This window comes from Ambystoma mexicanum, chromosome 12 (assembly GCF_040938575.1).
Source record: "Ambystoma mexicanum isolate Mex_15411 chromosome 12, UKY_AmexF1_1, whole genome shotgun sequence".
Classification (NCBI taxonomy): domain Eukaryota; kingdom Metazoa; phylum Chordata; class Amphibia; order Caudata; family Ambystomatidae; genus Ambystoma; species Ambystoma mexicanum.
In genome coordinates, this window is record NC_090936.1 from 197779873 (window position 1) to 197801406 (window position 21534).

At 49.0% G+C, this 21534-nt stretch overlaps 1 protein-coding gene across 2 annotated transcripts in view; it reads right to left on the reverse strand.

The window, feature by feature from the left end:
• PARP11 (poly(ADP-ribose) polymerase family member 11) overlaps positions 1–21534 on the reverse strand; it is a 331373-nt gene that overhangs the window by 106605 nt on the left and 203234 nt on the right. The window lies entirely within an intron of this gene.

Sequence of the window (21534 nt, forward strand, 5' to 3'; positions counted from 1 at the left end):
GCCTTCCGTACATCGGTCAAGTGCACCCAGTACCTCAAGCCCTTCACCTTCACTGCCGTGGGCGTGCAAAATATTACCTCGTATGGGCCATGGAATCGTGGTGCATTCCACCGACGCACAAAGCTTCTGACATAAATTGAGTCACCTGGCATCAGCTGTAGCTGTTGCTCTGGCTCCGTGACAGATCCTGTTACGTTTCCCTCTTCTCTAGTGAAGGGTGGGGAGAGTTGCTTTGATATGACGCGCGCTGCCCTTGTCAATTTCCTTAAATAGTCTGTAAACTCATCTCCCAATATTGCGGCGCTTCTGTGAGCATCTGAGTGTTCGCGCAGTGGAGAGTGTGCTGTAATCATTCGTCTCCCAGTCACGATCTCGTGCGGGGATAAATGGTGGTCTTTGCTTGGCTGATTTCTCAATTCAAATAGCGCAAGGGGTAGACAGTAAATCCAATTCTTCTTCAATGAAAAGCATAGTTTTGATAACCTGCCCTTTAACAGTCCGTTCATCTTTTCCACTACGCCATTACTTTGGGGATGATAAATCAAACACAATTTATGTTTTATTCCCAATAATGTAGTAACTTCCTTGAAAAGTTCATTCACAAAATGAGTGCCGTTGTCTGAGCGAATCACGTCACAAATTCCCCAGCGCGGGAACACTTCCCTTACTAGGAACTTGGCGGCGCTTTTGGCGTCAGGTCGCGCACAGGGTCCTGCTTCCACCCACCTTGAAAATGGGCACACAACCACGATCATATACCGCGCGCCGTTACACCTTTCCCCCATGTCTGCGTAATCTATATGCAGTTCTCTGAATGGGCCAATGGGTTTAGGAATTGTTCCCCGGAGCGTGCGTAATGTCATTCCTGAATTGTATATTTGGCATGTTGTACATTCCATTGCCAATCGAGACACATGCTCCTGGAGACAGGGCACGAACCATTCTTCCTGTATTTCCGCTGCGATGTGCTGTTTGGTATTATGTGCAGGGAAGTGTAGCTGTTGAAATGCAACTTCTAGTAACTGTAGCGGCATTACCACTTTCCCTGAGTTATTTTGTCGCCACAGTAGGTCTGTTCCCGACTGGCTGCACCCCCGTTTTGTCCACGTCAATTTTTCCTCTTCACTTGCTCCTTCCTGCAATTCTAGTATTTGTGATATGGGCATCATGTTGTACCCTTCTGGGGGCTCTTCGTTTCTCTTGTGCTTCAGCATGTACTCACCTGTGTCATATTTCTGAAAATAGGAAGCCTCCTTGGCGGCAGCGTCCGCTGCCGCGTTCCCCAAAGACACAACGTCTGTGTTGGATGTATGGGCTTGGCACTTCACTATTGCTACTGCAGTAGGGTTTTGTAGGGCCTCAATTAACTCTTTCAACAATTCTGCATGTTGTACTGGTGTTCCGTCTGCCCGTCTAAATCCCCTACGCCCCCATCTTGCTAGACCTCCATGTACTGTCGTTGTCATGTAAGCTGAGTCTGTGTATATTGTCACTGCACAACCCTTTGCTGCATGTAGTGCTTCTATGAGCGCAATCAGTTCTGCTGCCTGTGCAGAGTAATGTGATGGGAGGCGGTACTGTACTAGTGTTTCATACTCACCGTCTTCCAACCTCACTACTGCCATGCCAACGTGTTTTTCTCCCGTGTCCACATCAATTGATGCAGACCCATCCACAAAGTACACTTCCCCCTCGCTTAGAGCGTTCTCACACACCACTGTGTCCTCCCCTCCTTCTCCTGTGTAGGTTGCGCAATCGTGGTTCTGCATATCCTCTAATGTGCACGCTTCTGTAATGAATGTGGCGGGGTTCACTGTCTTGCATCTCACTATATGGATGTTGGCGCTGGACAATATAATCTCGTAGGCTGTCGCCCGCTGTGTGGTCAGTGTGCTTTTTGATCTCTCAAGTATTGCAAATAATGAATGTTCCACAAACAATGTCACAGGGCAACCCATTACTATTGTGGCACTTTTCTCAATCGCGAATGCGGCTGCAGCGAGTGATTGTTCGCACGCGAAATGACCCTGCATCACGGCATCTAAAGTACCACTATAGTAAGCCAATGGCTTGTGTCCTAAGGATGTTTTTTGTGTCAGTACTGCTGTCATGAGTGTTCCCTTGCAGTGTGAGAATAGGTAAAATTCGCGTCCATAATCAGGGTTTGCTAGTACTGGAGCGCTTGAAATTAGCTCTTTCAATGATTGAAATGATATGCTCATTTCTTCTGACCATTTTATTTTTTCATTCTCCTGTTGTGCTTCCTTGAGTGCTTGTAGGAGGGGCCTCGTGTATGCTGCATAGTCTAGTATCCATGCTCGGCAATAGTTGCACATCCCCAAGAATTTCTGCATGTCTTTCACTGTTGTGGGTTCTCCTACTGATCTTATTGCTTCTACCCTGTCGGGAATTATTCTTTTTCCATCTTTTGATATGAGCTGTCCCAGGTATAGGACCTCAGTCAGGCAGTACTGTAGCTTCTCCTTGTCTACCTTGTATCCCTTGTTGGCCAGTAAAGTCAGGAGCGTTGTTGAATCTTTTCTACATGTTGCTTCGTCTTGTGCACACACTAATAAATCGTCTACATACTGAATAATCGTACTCTCAACTGATAGGTTTCCCAAGTCTTCATGCAATATGCGGTTGAATATGCTCGGGCTCTCACAGTATCCCTGTGGTAGTCTGCAGTGTTCATATCTCTTACCCCCCAGTGTGAAGGCTGTAAGGTATCTACTCTCTTCAGCCAGGGGTATTGAGAAAAATGCGTTTTTCAAGTCTACTACTGTGAAATGTGATGCCGCTTTTGGGATGCTGCATAGTATTGATGCAGGGTTCGGGACTAAAGGGAACTCCTTCTGAATTACATCATTGAGGGGGCGTAAGTCCTGTATCATCCTCCAAGACTCTCCTTTCGCTTTTTTGATTGGATAAATACATGTGTTACATGGGGAGTTTGAAGGCACTATTATTCCTTGTGCTAGTAGTGCATTTATTGTTTCTTTTATCCCTTCTTCAGCTTCACGGGACAATGGATACTGTTTGACTCAGGGTAAAATTGCTCCTTGCTTTAGTTTTATTATCACAGGTTGTACTCCGTGCAACAGCCCTACATCATGGGGGCCTGTTGTCCATAAATTGTTTGGTACGAGCCTCATGTCGTCATCAAAAAATGACGGTGGTGTTCCTACCACTGCCATCAATTGGACGGGGGTCTCCCTGGCTTGGATCAAAATGTCACAGGGCATCGCTATTTCCATTACTATCTCACCATCCCCTTCTGTGTCTGAAAAGAGATCCTCATCTGTTACCTCTCGTAGGGCGAGGTTGGCGTTTGTACACAGCACTGTGCGCCACTCACATCCTTCCCTGTCCATTCCAATCACAGCGATCCTTTTCGCTGATACCTGCACAGCGTGCAAGTCCAACGATACCACTGATCCTGGTGCTGCGTTGGGACACACTATGGGGCGGAAGAGGAACTCCGCTGGAATCCTCCAGTCCATCCTTCTTAGCTCTGGAATTACGAGGGCCAAAGTCTTTAGCCCTTCAATAAACATTTCCTCATTTTGTGGCAGCCCTCGTATTTCCTGTGTGGTTGTGTAGGCTTGCACTACCAACATCGCACGCAAGGGGCATATCCCGGGTGTAGAACACACTATTCCTCTCTCAGTAAATGATATGGTCATGTTAAGTTTACTCAGGAGATCCCTCCCTAACAAATTTATTGGGGACTGTTCGTAATACAGTAAGGGTGCCTTCACAGTCTTGCCCCCCACTGTTACATCCAAAGCTTCTGTGTAAGGAACTTCAATTACAGCCCCAGAGAACCCCTGCGTCTCTAACTTCCTGTTAGATAACGGGAACCGGCCCTCTCTGACACATGATTTCTCCGCTCCCGAATCAACCATGAATATAAACTGCTTGTCTCCTATCTGCGCCCCTACCAATGGTTCCTCTGCTGCATTGTAGGTGGTAGATAGAACTGGACACGCAAGTGTTCTCTGTGGGCTGTCCTATGCGGGGTGTCTCATCGCCCACCCCCCCCCATTGAAGGCATTTCCTGAAACCACTGACATGCCGTTGTAAGGGGCTGGTGCGGGGGCCCCGTTTGCTGTTGTCGCAAAAGGGTTACCTGGCGTATATTGCATATTGTTATTGTTTTGTTGGTGGTTCTGTGTTCTATACTGGGGTCCCTGCTGCTGGCCAGCATTACCTTGGCCTGGGTTTCTTAGTTGCTGTTGTCCCATTGGGAGGCCATATGGGCTTCCCGGGTGGGGATGGCCATATTGTTCTACCTCTTGGAACCCGTTATTGGGTCTGTTTCTGCACTCTCTAGAGTAATGCCCCCATCGCCCGCAGTTCCAGCAACTTCCTTGTGCACCTCTAGGACCCTGCCATCCATTTCCTCCCATTCCCCCGTACCCCGTTCCACCTCCTCTTCGGCCCCTGTACCCACCTCGTCCCCCTCGAGGGGTCCACTCTTGCCACTGCGGACCTCCACCTTGCTCCTGCTCATTCCACTGCCGCTGTCCTGTTCCCGCCCAATTAGTTGCCACCCTTCCTTGTAGTGCTATCAGCCCCTCCTCCTCATCGTCTCCCTCCCTGCTGTGTGGGAGCGCGGCTACTGCTGCTGCGACCTTCACCAACTTTGTCTGTACTAACTTCGCCTCGTCTGCCAATCTTTTCTGCGCCACCTCCTTCTCCCTCTCCTTTATTCGTTTACAATGGTGTACTATTATGCTCTGAATTTCTGGCCATCCCTTTGCTTCAATACCTGCTATCTTGTCGAGCGCCTTCCTTCTGCACTTCCTTTGGGAGCCCTCTTTTTATAATGAAGTAAAATAAAGATGTCGATTGATACCAGGGCGTGCCCGTTTCCGCTCTCCACATCTCTTGGACCCGAAAAATGTAGTCCATAGCCTCCTCCCCGTCATTCATTGTACACTGCATCACTGACTGCAAGTCCGGTGTGTCTGGGAATGTTTCGCGTAAGGCATCCCACACCCTAGCATGCACTGTGTTAAAGGAGGCCCCATCATGGCGGTCACAGTCTAACGTTACTCCCGGGAAACCGGCTTTAACCCATACTCTTTCAGCCTGATCGCCCACTGCTGATACGAGCAGACTTTTCACATCTCCTATAGCTAGGGGTACCCCAGCAGTATGTTTCTCAAAGGCGTATATCCACTTACTTGCCCCTCCTGATAACGGGGGCAATAGCTTTAATAAATTGGCTTTATCCATCTGTGCCCATGGGATGTAGTTAGGCCTCCCTCCTCCCCTGTGTATCAACGGGAGCTTTAGCCTTCCTTTCGTCGTGGCATCCGGACCCGTTTTGGCTGCTGATGTTCCCAGTGATGCCATTTTGCCTACTCTGTTCCTTAGTCGTCCCGTCCACTCATCGTCCAGGGTTCTCACTGAACATGTACCAATCCCCCCTTCGCTTCCCCCTCCCATTGCCATGCTCAACCTGTCACTTTCTTCTAACTCGTCCCTTATGTCACATAGTAATTCCTCTCTATCCCCCATAGGCCTTTCATCATTGTCAGTATCTCCCTCGCGTGTCTCTATTTCAATTATGCGTGTTGGTTCTTCTTCAATTCTGAACAGTATCTCACCTTTCTTCCACCCCTCTTCAGGTTTTCTATTCTCACCTGGCGCTCTAGACGTGCGCCCTGATCTTGCCTCATTAAGTGCTGTTTGTCTGCACATGTCTTTTATCCTCGAGAGCTCATCTTTTGCTATTGAGAGTCTTGACTGTAAATCATCTGTGAGTTTCTCTATGTCCACCCTTTGTGTACTCGCCTGGCCTCGCTCCCTCGTACTTTCATAGGGGGGGGTGCAGTGGGCCGGTGGGGTGTAGTGGTTGTCGGGGGAGGCACATACGTCGGATCACTGTATCCTTCTGCGGGTACAGGTTTTTTTAATATCGGGTACAAACTTATTACCTCTACTGGTGGCGCTACACTTGACAATTCTTTGACATCTTTCTGTATCATCAGTGGATTGTCTGTGGTGGATGGGAGATCAGGATTTAATGCTGGTGTTTTAGGCGGTGGTATCTCTTCAAATAACCTCCAAAGATCTAATATTTCCCTCCTATTTTGCAACTGCTTTCCTTTGTACTTCAAATAAATGCATGTGGCCACCATATCCAGAACACTTTTATCAAATGACCCTCCCTCTGGCCATATCTGGGGTAACCCCTCTCCCTTCAACTCAGTTATCCATTGGTCGTGATATTTCTTAATCCGCTCCGCGTACCCTGGGAGATTCTTACAAATATGTGATAAGGGTGTTTCAGCCCCCATCTCGGTGCCCTCCTAGTGCTTGTGTGTTTCTGTGTATCTGCAACTACAATGTAAATGTAGTATCAATATTTTTATTTTTTTATTTTTTTTATGCTACTTCACATTCAATGTTGGGCTCGTTTGGGCTCTCCCCCCTTCCCCTGATTACACAGTACAAAACTAGCTATACACAGTGTCTACTCTGTTCTCTTGGGGGGGGCACATACAAGGGCAACCCATCATTTATTTCGACAATATCAATCCGGAAATAAAAAAACGGTACACACTCACTTCACTGTATCAACTTTGTCTTCAAAAAAAAAAAAAGTTTTATCCGGTCACACTTACCATGACCATTTAACTATTATACATTTATAAACGTTATGCACATTCACAACATCAAATTGTCCCCTGACACATACGAGGCGCACACACCTCTTGGTAACACTCAATGCACCATTCAAGCTGCCCTCCCTTTCCTCCCTAGCCGGCTGTCCCTGTCCGTCTTATTTGGATAGATGGATGCGCATATGCATATATGTATATGTTTTAACCTGCTCTCCCCCTTCTAGTAGGACCCTTTTTCTCTTACTTTCTTCCCAAGTTCGTGCTAATCTCGCTTTTTATTCTCCCCCTACCCCTAAAGAAAAAGAAAAGAAAGAAGTAATAGCGATCACTAATATATTCTCAGTGCCCCCTTTTGCTGAACACTTTTATCTTGTATTTCACTTCGTCATATATTCCCAGTACTAGTCAATATAGCACTATGCGGCGCCGCCTTCCACCTCCTTTCGGAGCTAGGTTCCCGTCACTTTTATCTCTTATTCACCTCTTAATCCTAATGGCCATATGCAAAGAAAAAGCAAGGAAATTTTAGGATGATCTTTAGTATATCTTCGTACCCCCTCTTCGTTCCCTGTCCTACACTTCTCTCCCCGCTCCCTTTACAATCGCTCACACTCAGTACTCACGTGCCCGTCTTGAACCGATAGTCTCCGAAACTGGGTCCGTCCAGGCAGTGTCGCCGTCAGCTCAACAGTCAGCCCCGGCTCCGGCGAGCGGTACTCAAAGGGGATTTTTCAACCGGGATCCCGTACCCTCTCTCTATTGAGTGCGCACTTCTTAGTGTACCGGTCGCCGTTGGCGGGTAGCCTCCCGGAGCCGGCTCACCGTGCGTATCCCTTTTCGACCAGAGATTCTCGTGCCAAAAGGGGACGGTTATAATGAGTTAGGAAGAAATAAAAATCACGCTATCGGGGTCACCACTGAAAGCAAGCGTCCCCAAACAGCACAATCCTCCCCGCAATGAGAGACAATGAAGGACTCTCCCAAAATGGGAATAAGGCCAAGACAGAGTGCGGGTGAGCGTAAATGGGAGTTTATCAGTCAGAATAGGGCATGCAAAGAACTCTGCAAACTCCGAGAGCGCTCTGTCTGACAATAGCAAAGACAGGCGTATATATTTACAAAAAACGTCATAAGAACCTACACACTATAGGGGGCACAAGTTCAAGGGGATTGGGTGGCGACGACTAACTATAGGTGCTGCTGCGATGTGGTTGGCTTTGGCTGGAAGACGTCACTGGTCAGCCTCGTGGGTTGGGCTGGGCCTGGCAGGGTGGCAGAGTTCATCCGGGCGGTGTTGTTGTGCCATCGCGGCCAGTGTCAGAGATGAATGTCTTTTCCGGACTTATTTGCCCTAGGCCATGCACACCGCAGTCATTCAGTCGTTTCAATATTATCTTCTTTAGTAAATCTTCCGATAGGTTATGCTACAGGTTAATGCAACACAGGAGGAATGTACCTTGTGAGGGGTCTGGAGGTAATACGTCAGGACATGGTTACCAGTGTCCTGTTGACCGGGGCCATAGGTCGAGGGGCTAAGCTCCAGGGCCTGGGACGGGCGGTACAGGTCTTTCTGCCTTGTTAGAAGTTGTTATGGATGTTCCGCTGTGTGTGTTGTCAAAGTGTTGGGTGTCCCGATTGCACAGGGCCATAAGTCTGAGATGGTCTGGTGGGTTGTGAGGTTTACGAGGGGGCGCGTGTGTTCAGGCAGAGGTTTACTGCTGTGCTGTAAATAATGCAGGTGGCGGGTGGCGGCCTGGATGCTACAGAGGGGGTTACAAATCTTTGAAGCGGCTCCAGTCTGGTTGGGGGAGGTAAAACAGCGCGGCGCGGCCTCTGCTCTCATGCCTTGGCAGCCTTCGCAGGGTGGGAGGGGGAATGGCCTTGCACGTATTTCACAAAGGTATCTCCCTCGTGTGTTGCCGGTTTAGGTAAAAACATCAAACATTTGAACCCTCTATAATACTTATTCAAAGCAATACAAAACATGCATTTAAACTTTGCTGGATGTGTCTCGATTATACCCAGTCTGAGCACCTTATTCATACATTATGTTTTAACAAGTACAGTATTTAGTTATATGCATATATATTTGCAGTAAGTGAGGTAGAATTAGGATTGGTGGAGAACATAGAAAGTAACCCGTCACTGTTCGTAACGGTGGTGGCACATGTGGGGCCTAGACATGCACACATGACATGCGCCTTCTCGTGCATCCTTCACATGGGCCCTCTGTATGGTTACATTCGTCTTCTTGTGTCCTCTAGCAGCATTAGTTCAGTTATGGCGCAAGCCCATGGGGTGTAAGTTTCCCAGTGATACACGTAACAAATAGATTCCTGGTGCGTTCCTTTATTATTAGCACCCAACTGCAATGGTGTGGGCTCGCCATCGCTTATATCATGGAAGCATGCTTTCTTATATTTATACATTTTACAGGCTTTTGTAATATAAGGGATTTTGTGGAAGAAAGCATACTTTGCGAGTGGTCTCAACATTAATATATAAAGACTGTCTGCCATCTGATGACTATTTTACTGTTCTTTTCATTGCCCAGGCCTGCTGGCCGGGTCATGCTGGGAGCGATGATACACTGCGGGAGGTGAACTGTTACATTGTTAGTGTATTACGCTAGCTCATGTCCGTCTTGTTCGTGGGAACGTGCTCGCAGCGGATCTGCCAGGGTGCTGCGGCAACAGGGATGACTGAAACTCTCCAAGGGTGGGGGCCGCGCTACAGTGCGCTGAGCTCACACCATCTTTACCAGACAAAATGGTTTCTGGGCCTAGCTAAATTTTAATACATGTGGGCAATCAATACGTGCGGGCAATGTCTCCAGTGGGTGAACCCTCCATCACCTGGGCCCGGGTGGCATGAGGGGACGCCCAAAGAGCCATAGCCCTCACCTGGGGAGAAAGCGCAGGCGAGGGGGGTCTCCTGGACCAGTCCTCCCCTACAGAATACGTGGGAGGACACAATCTATTCAAAATACTTCTACTACTGACTGAATGTGGTAACCCAAGATAGGCTTTTCATTTCGGCCATATTGGGATTTAAGGCACGAACCATAACTAGAGGAGAATAATGAGAGGCAAAAAATGAGAGGAGGACTCTGTATGTTACGTTTAGTTTGGAAACCCTCCCATCAAAGACAGTTACAAAATCTTGGCAAAAATTGGACACCTTAGATTGCTGCTTTAATTATTATGGGGAACGTGCGGTCAAGTGATCAACATATGGCTCAAAGCTAAGTTGTTGGACTTAGGTTTTTCCCTAAAATGGTTCCTTAGTTAGAAAAAACTATAGGCACTCCCAGGTTTAAAATCAGACAAGTAACCCACAAATCAACTTGTCTAATCTTCAGAAATGCATGGTTTCCACTAGCCATATTGGTTTTCATTATTTTCCAATGCAAAATTGGCCATTGAAGGTATGGAATGAAAAAGGTTTGTGCATCGTGACTTGGTTGTTGGCTCAGTATAGCACATTCGCAAAGAAGCTACTGTCATATGGCCGAGGGAACACACAACCAGAATTAACTTGACAGGTTTTATTGAACAAAAGTAAAACATAGGACTATTGCATGAAAATCGGTTAAGGATGGCTGTAACACGTAGGTTCTTGGAACATAGTCCATGGGACTCGGGTTTATAAAAGAAGTACAGCAAACAAAAAGGCATTCTGAAAGCTCCAGACAGGAAGGTCTCCTGCTTACTTCGCATGAGCACTCAGTCATTAGTTGTCCTTCTGTTGGCCACAAGGCTTCTCTGGCTCGTTCTGGATTTAGGGCTTCCTCCTTTTGATAAGTGTCCTGAAGGGCCCTCCCCCACTTTCCCAATTCCGCCTTCACTGGGGTTATCCTTTTCTCCGTTACTTCTTCTCCTACAGTGCCAACTGGGCTCTCCCCCTCTGTTACACATTGCCTATTCCAGGGATCAAGTCTCTCACTCTCTTTACTGTAAACCACCCCTCTTCTGGGTTCACATAGCTCTCTTACCCCCCTCTAGAGCACACCCCTCTTGGAGTTCCAGGGGCACTTCTCTTCTGTTGCAAATCCCCTCATAAGTCACTCTCTCTTACTACCTGTCACACTACCTGTCACACCCCCTTCTCTTGGGTCAGGGGTCTCTTTCTTCCGATCTCAAGGGGTTCTCTTCCCCGTATATGGACCATAACCCTCCTTTGGTGTTCAAGATGCTTGCCTCAGCCCCACTGGGGCACATCCCTCTTCTAGAGGTTCAAGAGGCTTTTCTCCCTCTCGCTTTAGCAGGCTCCTCTTCTGGATTCAAGGGTCTCGTTCCCCTCACTAGAGTACACCCCTCTCCTGTGCTCAACGAGTTCCCCTTCTCTGGCGCTCTCTGGCTTCTCCAACAAACTCCTCTGCTCCGCTCCCAACTCAAAAGACTTGCACTGTCTGTGATCATTAGCCATGTATGTAAGGCCCTCACTGTCTTCCCATTAGTTGATAATCTGGTAGCCTCTTGGCTGTCCCCCTTCAAAGGGTGTTTTGTGCGTTTTCAGTGTTAAGACCATCATAAAGGTACAAGAACACCTCTAGTCAGTTCCAACCTGCGCAAAATCGTTTTTCCTTTGAGCAAGGGGAAGGGAGCATTTCTCCATTTAAATGCTGCAGCTGCAGGGGCGGGCGAAAGAGGTTTTCATTCACAAGCACTGGTGCTCGGGGGTGGTTGAAATGAGGTAGGCTTTACACTTGCTGGAAGGCTTTACACTTCCGGGATCCAAACCGGTTGTGTAAGGACTCTCTCTCTGAATGTGCTAGTATTTTGCCATACCATATTCTCTCTGAATCCCTGGTCCACATTCCGGAATCCATTCTGGGTTTTGGAGCTCTAAGCACGATGCATCCTGGGAGATACAGTACTGAAATATTGTGGCTATGTTAAGGGGGAAATCTTTTTGGCAATAGCATTTACTGGGAAAAAGTACTTTCTTGCACAATACTTTACAGATTTCTTTAACCCACATTTTTGTTACTAAGCAAAGGCAAACTAGCTCCGTGACTAATTACAATCGTTATCATATGGGGAAGAAATTGCAACAATTCGGCCCTATATCGTTAAAAACTAAAAACAAAGGTTTGAACCAGCTTCCCATAAAAGTTAAAACAATACCTAGCAACAGGGTTGGGAAGAAAAATCATTAGGTTTAAGTGTCTACTCTCTCTATCTCCATTGGCTGCTCTAATAGTAACTTGAAATAAAACACCTAGGTGCGATATTTAAAATATAACTTGTGGCAATCACAACGTGTGATTCTATTAGTTTGTTGAAGAAAACATTTGGGCAAGGGTTTTCAGACTTCAGGAAAATTCTTTTCTAGTGCCTCTATACAATTCTGCACAAGGGATGCTTTGAAAAAAGGACACGTGAGGGAGAATTTTTGATACGTAGTATTTGCTTAGAGGGAAGCACAAACAAACAATACTATACGTCTGCCTTGTCCAAACAAAACAGATAAGGAACAATAGCCTCTTTCTGACACGAAGAGATTAAAGCCTTGAGCTATGCATCACTCAAAAAATGGTTTTCACTTTATAGTGCAGCATGTTTCAGTGGAAGACAGTCTGGCATCTTTTTAACTCTGTATAGGACCATCAAAGAAGTTAATCTTTCCACAATGGAGCACCTCAAGACCTCATTATCCATGCCACTAAATTCTACAAACGCGAGTTGTTAGATTTTGCATTACTTCATTGTAAGAAAGCCTGTCTTTTTTGTAATCTGATTTATGGAGCTTCAGAAAGGGCCAGCTTCATCAGTGAAACAAACGGCTATGTCAAAAACGGTTGCACTCGTCTCCAATGCTGACCAGAGTTTTCAAATTGCAGTGTTGATCAGCAGAAACGGAGGAAAAGCGTGAAGAAAAAAAGAGTGCAAGAAAAAAAAGCCACTCCTAATAGAACCCAGTTTTGAGAGGCGTGATGCAAAGACTGAGCACTTTGGATTCTTTTGAGGCTAATTGATATGTATGGATGCCTCGGTGACAAACAGGCTTGAACCACAGAAGGATGGAGTTCTGAATTGTAAGCTTCTAAGCAATAGCTACTAAAAATGCCTACTTCCGAGTTTAGGATGCATGGCTGATTTTGATATGTGATTAATAAGGGAAAGTACAGGTGGTGGCCCTCTCTGGACCCAGTCAAAGACCTTGTGTCGCCCTAATTTCTCAAGTAACTTATCCGTTTGAAGAAGAAAATACTTTCCCTGGATGATTAAAAGAAAGGATTGCAGAACTAACATGGTGTCCCCTTTCTTTGATAATTCATATGGCAAAAAAGTATCTTTCTCCAAAGGAATCCCTAGAAGACCCCTATCAATATGTTCTTGTCTTTGGAAACTAAAAGCAGGTATGTAAACTTGATCGAAATTGCATGTCGCATCTGCTTACGTATTCATTGTACTGACCTTGGAGACACTTCTACAGCTGGCTACACGACTGGCTGAGATCAGGGCCACTTTGGAGACTTCTGGGAGCTCCCTACAAAGTTCTCGATAGCGTTAATCTGACAGAACCATGTTCATCTTTCTTGAGTCTGGACTGTTCAAACGAGGAGAACTGCGATTTTAGGAATAGTACTTGATGTCTCCCACTCCACCACACACTTAAGTGCTGAGGATAACCTACAAAGCTTTGCATTGCTTGGCAATAGGAAGTGGGCACGTCACCAGAGTCCACAATGAATCATACATGAATAGCCTGATGAAATAATTGTGTACTGCCAATTGGCGTTGGTGCAGATATGAAGCCAAATGGGACAGCTTGCTATTGGAAATACTGATTCTTTGTGGTGAAACTCAGGGAACACCGGTGTGTTTTCTATATGGGCACATGGAATTTAGATGCTTATTTTACAGAGGTGGCATATCCTTTCATAAAACGTCCTTTAAGTGTGTTAAATGTATAATCTTTCCTATTCCTTGACCATGTAATCTCCACAGGGAAATTTCTGGAGAAAATGTATTTTCTCAATTTCATAAAAGCCAATGATTCGATGCTAGAATGTTAGTGGCTTTTGTAAGAAGCACTTGTAAACTAAAGAATACAACTCCTGAAGAGTGGGTCTGTAAAAAAATATAAAAAGGGAAAAGGGTTACTTTTTGCAAAGTCTCTAAAGCTTTAATGAAAGACAGAATTTGGTATTTGGCTTTGATCTTGAGTCCTACAAGAAGATAATCATGACGGATGAGTGTGCTTCACCAAAGAAAGTAGGCTTTCCGCGCAAGTGTGCTCAACACAGCTTAATTATTCACGATCTTTTAAGGTTCATAATTTTCACAGTCGTTTGACTACATAGAAACTTTTACTGCATAGTGAAGTTTTGATTTGCGTGGGCAGGCCTTCATTGTAGTATAAGCTTTGTTAAACAGCACCTTGAGGGGCGTGGCTTGGCGGCCATGCGTGCGTGAGCAAGTTTCCGAGAGCTCCCGTGAAATCCGACTGAAGATCCTAGAAACTGGTTGATAACAGGCAATAAGAAACATATAAACCGAGGAGGAGGCATCCGAAAGTCTGCAGTACAAACGGGCGAAAACCCGAACAAAATAGGAGTGCAGAGAGACCAGAACGGAGCCCGAAAGGAATGCGAGACCGCCAAGCAAAATGGCAGGCGCGGCCCACTGAGGGATCGCCCGCGCTCCGAGGAAACAGAGGAACGCCGGAGGTGCGGGACGGCCAGGCGCAGAGGCGCGGACCGCCGAGGTGGGGAGGCCCAGCGGACACCAGCAATTACCTGGCTGGAGACCAGCAGAGGTGGCTGGACGGCCCACGCTAGAGCGGGCGGAGGACGAGACGTGCACCACTGAGCCATGCAGAGACAGGCAGTGGTGTGGGCAGCCGCAGCCGAGGACAACTGGAGGGGACGGCGGAGGACTGCCAAAGGCGACGGCGCCCAACACCCTGGAGCATCGACGGGGTGTACCCCGACACGCAGCAGGGGGAGCCCCACAGCACATCAGAGCTGAGGGCTACGGAGAGCAGCCCGGCCAAGGCCCAGAGCACACGTCTGTGCAGTAGCAGGAGGGCCCTGCTGGGTCCATTGAGTGCGTCCCTTCCCTGACCCCCCCAGTGGCGAGAGGACAACACATCGGCGACGGCGCCCAACACCCCGGAGCGCCAACGGGGTGTACCCTGACGCACTGCGGACCGCCTGCTACAACGGGACGCCTCACTGGATATCGGAGCTGAGGGCTACGGAGGGCAGCCCGGCCAAGAGCACACGTCTTTGCAGCAGCGGGAGGGCCCCGCTGGGTCCGGTAAGCGCGTCCCTCCCCCGACTCCCCAGCAGTGAGAGGACATCACACAGGAGTCAGGGCTGGGCGGCGGCTGGTGGGGGCGCAGCCAGGGGGATCCACGGGGGCACCCTGTTGGACAGTGGTGGAAGGCCCCGAGGGCCAGACGGCAGTGAGAACAGTGGGAGGGCCCGGCCCTAGGCTAAGAGGCCCCCAACGTAACGGAGCCTCTGGATGGGGCAGCTAAAGCTCAACGGTCACTAAGCATACGTGGAAGGACACAGCCAATCCGCATAGAACACAAGCCATCAACACCAGCTCCGGCACCAGAGGGTGAAGGGCAGAAGCAGGGGCCCAAAGAGACTCTTTAAAAAAATTTTTAAAACATTTTTAAAAAACGAGAGCCATGAGTGAACAGAAGCTCCCGGGGAGGTATGGAGACACCCGATCCGCACAACACGACTACAACACAGGCGCGGAGCGCAGCCCCTCAAACAGACACTGGTCCTGAGGGGGAAAGGACAGTAGCTGACGGAGGGAGAGCACCCCAGAGACTGTTAACTCCCTTCCAAAAGGCGCAGAAGGCGACACAAGAGAGGACGCTCTCCCTGCACAACCGGTGACAACGAATGGACAGTGCGGACACTGCCACCAGGCAATATCGCGGAATGAGGGAAGAAGGCCACTCAACAGGAAGATAACATACGTGGGGGACCATAAGGGTGACCTTGGCCAACTGGAGTCTGTAAGGCCCACACCTCCGAGAGAAGGCACAGACTTCACAAATCCAAGTCTTGTTGAAAGCGTTTGGAAGCAGCAGAGACGGTATGACTCAGGGACGGCTGAGCTGGGACCGAAACAGCCCGCAAGACAGAGCGCCGGCAACAGAGGTTAGGCAACCCGGAGACGCACTGCCTGCAACAAAGCACAGGGACGCAAGGTTAAGGAAACAAGCATGCCCGACAAACAAAAGGTGGCAGAGGAAGACAAACTAGCCCGTAAGAATGAGGACTCACAACCTGGGACAACAGGGGTGTACACGGCCACACCAAACCCCACACAAGTAGAGATTAGACAGGTAGAAGGCAGCATCCTGGAGGCTATTGAAGCATTGAAAGCATCGATAGGGGGCAAGCTGGATGCAGTGATTGTGGACGTAGGGCTACTCAGACAGGAACCTAGCAGAGAGAGTGACAACGGTGGAACAACAAGTACAGAGCAACACAGTGAATGTAACCACCTCCCAATCGCAAATGTCAGAGGCACTGGAAAGGATCAGTGCGCTGGAACGCAGGGCTGAAGATGCGGGGGGAAGGGCCAGACGCAACAATGTACGCATAGTGGGGCTGCCGGAGGGGGAGGAAGGCAGAGACCCCTCGAACTACATAGAGAACCTACTGCTCCAAGAAGTAGGGGCAGGGACCCTGTCCCAGGGCTTCGTAGTGGAGAGGGCACATAACTAGGAAACCCTGCTCGGGAGCGCCTCCGAGACCTATGATCGCGAAGATCATGAATATAAAGACAGGGAAAAGACCTTGACATTCTCAATGGAGGGAGGGGTGATAATGAGAAATGGCGCCAGAGTGACCATCTACACAGACTACACGGTACTCGTACAAAGACAGCGTGCCCGGTATTGGCGGACCAAACAGCGCTTCGGTCGGCGGGGGTGAAATTCATGCTGCGATACCCGGACAAACTCAAAGTGTTGCACAACGGGAAGACACATCTTTGAGACCACAGCGGACGCCCAAGAGTGGATGGATCAACAAGGGATCCCACAACCGAGAGAGGAGAACGAGAGGAAAAGAGAGGCACCCCGGTGGGACAGGGAGTGAGAGCAGGGACTAGTCACATACCCCAGAGGCGGAGGCCAATGGTATGGAGAAGGGAGGCTTAAAGGACACTTGAGCAGACTGCCGAATGCCATAAGACCTTACAGGAACAACGAAACCAGGGACACACCTTGATAGAATAAACAAAAGCAGAACAAGGGTATAAAGACCCAAACCAGGAGCTCGAAAATGGGAGCTCAAGACCTCTGGGACCGGACTGCCAAGACCCACAGTGGGGATCCCAAGAAGAGACAATGTTCGCAGTGTCAGTTCCAAGACACCACGCTGCGAGGAGTGCACCCACGGAAACGAGGGCGGCAACGGGAATGTGGCTGGGCATTTGTTTATAGTTGTAGTTGTGTTGTTAGGTTTGCTAGGAGAAGGCACAAGAGGAGGAAGAAATATTAAATGAGACGAGGACACGGCAGAGGCAAGGATGGAGAACAAGCATGGCCGTACCCAAACGCAGGAAGCCAGCGGGGAACACTAAGAAAAAATGGCCAGCAAAGATCTGAAACCGGTAGCCGCGGGGTCGGCTAGGTCAGAGGGGGACATGAGAGGGGGTAGAATCGAGGGTCACCAAAGGAACGGCAGAGGAAAGGTGAGAGACCGGCCCTCTGAGGCAGTACACCCAGGAAGGATAACAGCACACAGGCCCGTGGGAACGAACGGGCCACTGGAGTCAGCTAACACATGGGCCGGGAAGCATTAAACGTGGTGACATGTAATGTCAGAGGGCTAAACGCCTACGTAAAGCGGCTGAGGGTCTGCTGAGGGTCTACACCTGGTTAAATAAAGCAAAGGTCCACATTGCAATGCTGCAGGATACACATCTGACAGCGGAAAAGCAAGCCAAGGTGGCCAAAAAGTGGGGAGGCCAGATGTATGGCACAACTTACTCTAATTACGCAAGGGGGGTGGTGACCTGGATCACCCCCGGTACCCCATTTCAACTCATCAATCAGGAGAGGGACGCAGGGGGCAGGGTCCTGATCGTCCACAGAATGCTGGAGAACCGGGAGGTGTGCCTGGTGAACACCTATGCCCCCAATCATGACGCAAGAGACTTTTTCAGGTCACTCACACCCGGCTGGCCCCATACAGGAACGCTACGATCATCTGGGCCGGCGATCTCAATTGCACACTGGACCCCCGACTGGACAGGTCGGACGATAAACACAAAAGACCAGCGCCACCAGCGAGGGTACTATGGAAGATACTGGATCAGCTCGAGCTAGAAGACGTTTGGAGGAAGGTAAATGAGGGCAAAAGGGGATACACACACTACAGCGCCCCGCACAGGACATTCACTCAAATAGACTACCTATTCATGGCTTAAGAGACACTGGGCGAATTCACTGAGGCACACATTCACGCACAAACTCTGTCCGACCACGCCACGCTGGGAGTAGCATGGGCACACACACATAGGAGGGCCCTCATACCCACATGGAGACCAAGGGCGGAAGAACTGCTAGATGGGGAATTCCAGGAGCATATCCAAAGCACGATAAATGACTATTTCGAGCATAACACGGGTAGTGTGGACAGCACTGGACCGACTTGGAGGCCCTTAAGGTAGTAGTCAGGGGGGCGGCGATGGGAAAAACGGGAGGTCTCAGGGGGGAGATCCTGGTTGAACTGGATGAAATAGAAAGGAAGAATGAGAGGGCGGAAGCACGGGCAGGTGAGAAGGGAGGAGAACTGGGTGAGACAACACTGTACGGCATCCTGGGAGAAGCTGGGGAGGCTGGATTACGGGAAGTATATACAGAAGCTACATGCAGAAGGAGATAAGCCCAGCAGACTCCTAGCCTGGCTAACCAAACAGGAGACCAAGCGGGAACCGATAAATGCAATAAAAAATGGTCAGGGGGAGGTGATAAGGTCCCAGGAGGGCATAAATACGGTGTTCTCACAATTTTATGAGAAACTATACACCCAAGTCCAGGAGGCAGAAGAGGGAGACATAGCGGATGCTTTAGTGGAAATCAGGCTCCCACAACTATCAGAGGAGCAAGCCCAAATGTTAGATACACCCCCCACGGTGGAGGAACTATCTGAGGTTATAACCCAGCTACCGACAGGAAGGTCCCCGGGGCCTGATGGGTTGCCAGGGGAATTCTATAAGACCTACAGAGATAGCCTGGCCCTGATACTTTTGGAGACGCTAGAGGAGGCATATGAGAGAGGTCAGCTCCCGAGTAGCATGTCAGAATCTATAATAGTTCCAATACTTAAAGCAGGGAAACCACCCCTAAGGTGTGGGCCCTACAACCCAATCTCCCTAAATCAAGACGCCAAGATCCTAACAGCAGCACTAGCGAACCGGCTCAAAAGGCCGATACCGACATTGGTGCACCCAGACCAAACGGGGTACGTACCAGAATGGAATAATGCATGGAATCTCCGGAGACTCCATCATGTCAGAGACAGGACGAACCAGGAAGAGGGAGAAAGTGCAGTGGCTTCACTGGATGCGATAAAGGCATTTGATTCGGTGAACTGGGACTGGCTTTTGGGAGTGCTTGCCCACTTTGGGATAGGGGAGGGATTCCTACGTTGGATAAAGTTGCTATACAAGGACCTGAGAGCAAGGGTTAAGACAGGCAGACACGTTTCGGGGGAGTGGAGCACAGCGCGAGGTACAAAGCAGGGGTGCCTGCTGTCCCCGATGTTATATATCCTGGCCCTGGAACCGTTTGCGGCCTTCCTAAGAGCGGAGTACAGGGACACCGGAATAGTGATAGATGGGGAAACACACCAGATATCAATATACGCAGACGACATGCTGCTCTATGTCCGGGACCCATGCACCCACCTGCCAGACTTTCTCGAGGCACTGGGGGAGTTTGGCAGGCTATCAGGAATCACCATTAACAAGGAAAAGTCCTTACTGTTTCCCCTGGCGAGCCTGCGAAAAGCGGCATCAGATCAGCTGCCACACCTAGGCCTCACCTGGACCCCAATCACCTTTAGATACTTGGGGGTAGACATATCACAACACCACTGAGACACACATGGCCAACACACAGGCGGCCCTGGACAAAATTGGTAACGCCATGCAGTTCTGGAGGACACTACCGCTGGGGATGATAGGCAGGGCGGCCCTATTGAAGATTACGGTTCGACCCCGGCTTCTATATTACTTTACCAACATCCCCTATAACATCCCTGGGTCATTCTTCAAACAACTACACACCATGGTGAGGGACTTCCTGTGGAGGGGGGAAGAACAGGGTAGCACTAAGCAAACTACAAAGGGGCTACGAGTGGGGGGGGGGGTATCAAGCTCCCGAACTTCGAGCAATATTATTTGGCAGCACAACTTCAGTTTGTGGTGCAGTGGTTGGGAGAGGATACCTCTATAGACGCAATACTTTTTCGACCATCGCTCCAGCGATTTACACAAGGGAACTCCTGTGGATAGACGCTGCCTCAGCCATAGCCCTCCCCAACATGGTTCAGCTGGGCTGAGCATTATGGAGGAGAGCGTGGAAAGCACAGGACATGAGGGACCCCTGCTCTAGGCAAATCCCCCTAGCGGGATTTGTAGACACCCGCATCGCAAGCCTGGCAACGTTCAGAACACAATGGGAAGACAAAGGAGTCCCCCAAATAGGTGATCTGTAGAAAGAAGGACATTGGGTAGATTTCAAGTTCTTGGTAGAGGAACAAGATATAGACAGGGGCCAATTCATACTGTACAGCAGCATGGTTCAAGCAATAAGGAGAAGGTTGGAGAACCTACCAGAAGCAGAAGACATAGGAGGGGCGCTGGACGCATGGTACGATGTTTCTGAGGGGAGACACAGCGTGTCCAGACTTTATGAACAAATGTTGGGAATCATCAATACGAGAGCACTAAACACGCGAGCCAAATGGGAGGAAGAGCTTCAGCAGCCCTTCAAGGACAAGGAATGGAACAGGGCCCTCCAGTATGTGAAGAAAGAAGAACGTTTCTAGGAACGCAAGGTTCAGGCAGATGCAGCTCTATATTGTGCATAGAGCATATCTAACGCCCAAAAGAATGTCGAACATGGGGAACAGACAAACTCAAAGCTGCCCACGCTGCCAAGCAGAACAAGTAGACATGGTACATATGTTCTGGTCATGCCCGAGAATAACGATCTTCTTGAGTTTGATCAAGGAAAGGGCGTTGAAGGCAGGAATCCACAATCAGGCTTGGTCGCCGGCATCTTACATACTGGGCTTGTTGCCAAGAGGAGACAAGCAGAGGACACATTTAGCAAAGATGAAAGACCTGATGACAATATTGGCGATATGCCGCATTGCGATGGCGTGGAACACAAGCGCGGGACCCTCGATAGAGGGATGGTGGGCGGACTTACAAAAGTGGGCAGTAGCCAAAACAGCAGTCTGGACAAGGGCTACGCAAAGGGGAGAAGGAAATAGCGGGGCCAAGATATTGGCATGGAACACTCTTGTACAAGACCTGTTCGGTATCAATGACAGAGACAGCACGGGAAATCCAAGTGACCCAGAGGAAGAGGAGAGCCGACCCGCTCACACCCGGGCGCAAAACACAGGCCAGTGGGAAGTCAGCAGGAAAGGGAGGGAGGAGGCCTAGCCGTGACCCGAGCAGATAAAGAACAATATGGCCTCAAACTCGAAAGTGCCAGAGCAAATGTGTTGTGAGTTGTGGTTTAAGTTGTTTTGGTGTTTTGTTTTGTGTTCAAAATGTAAATGAAAAAAAAAAGGTTAAAAAAAAAAGCTTTGTTAAACAGCACCTTGTTAAACGGATGGTTTTATAACCGACACCTCAACTGCCAGTAACAGTAACGTTTCTGGTTA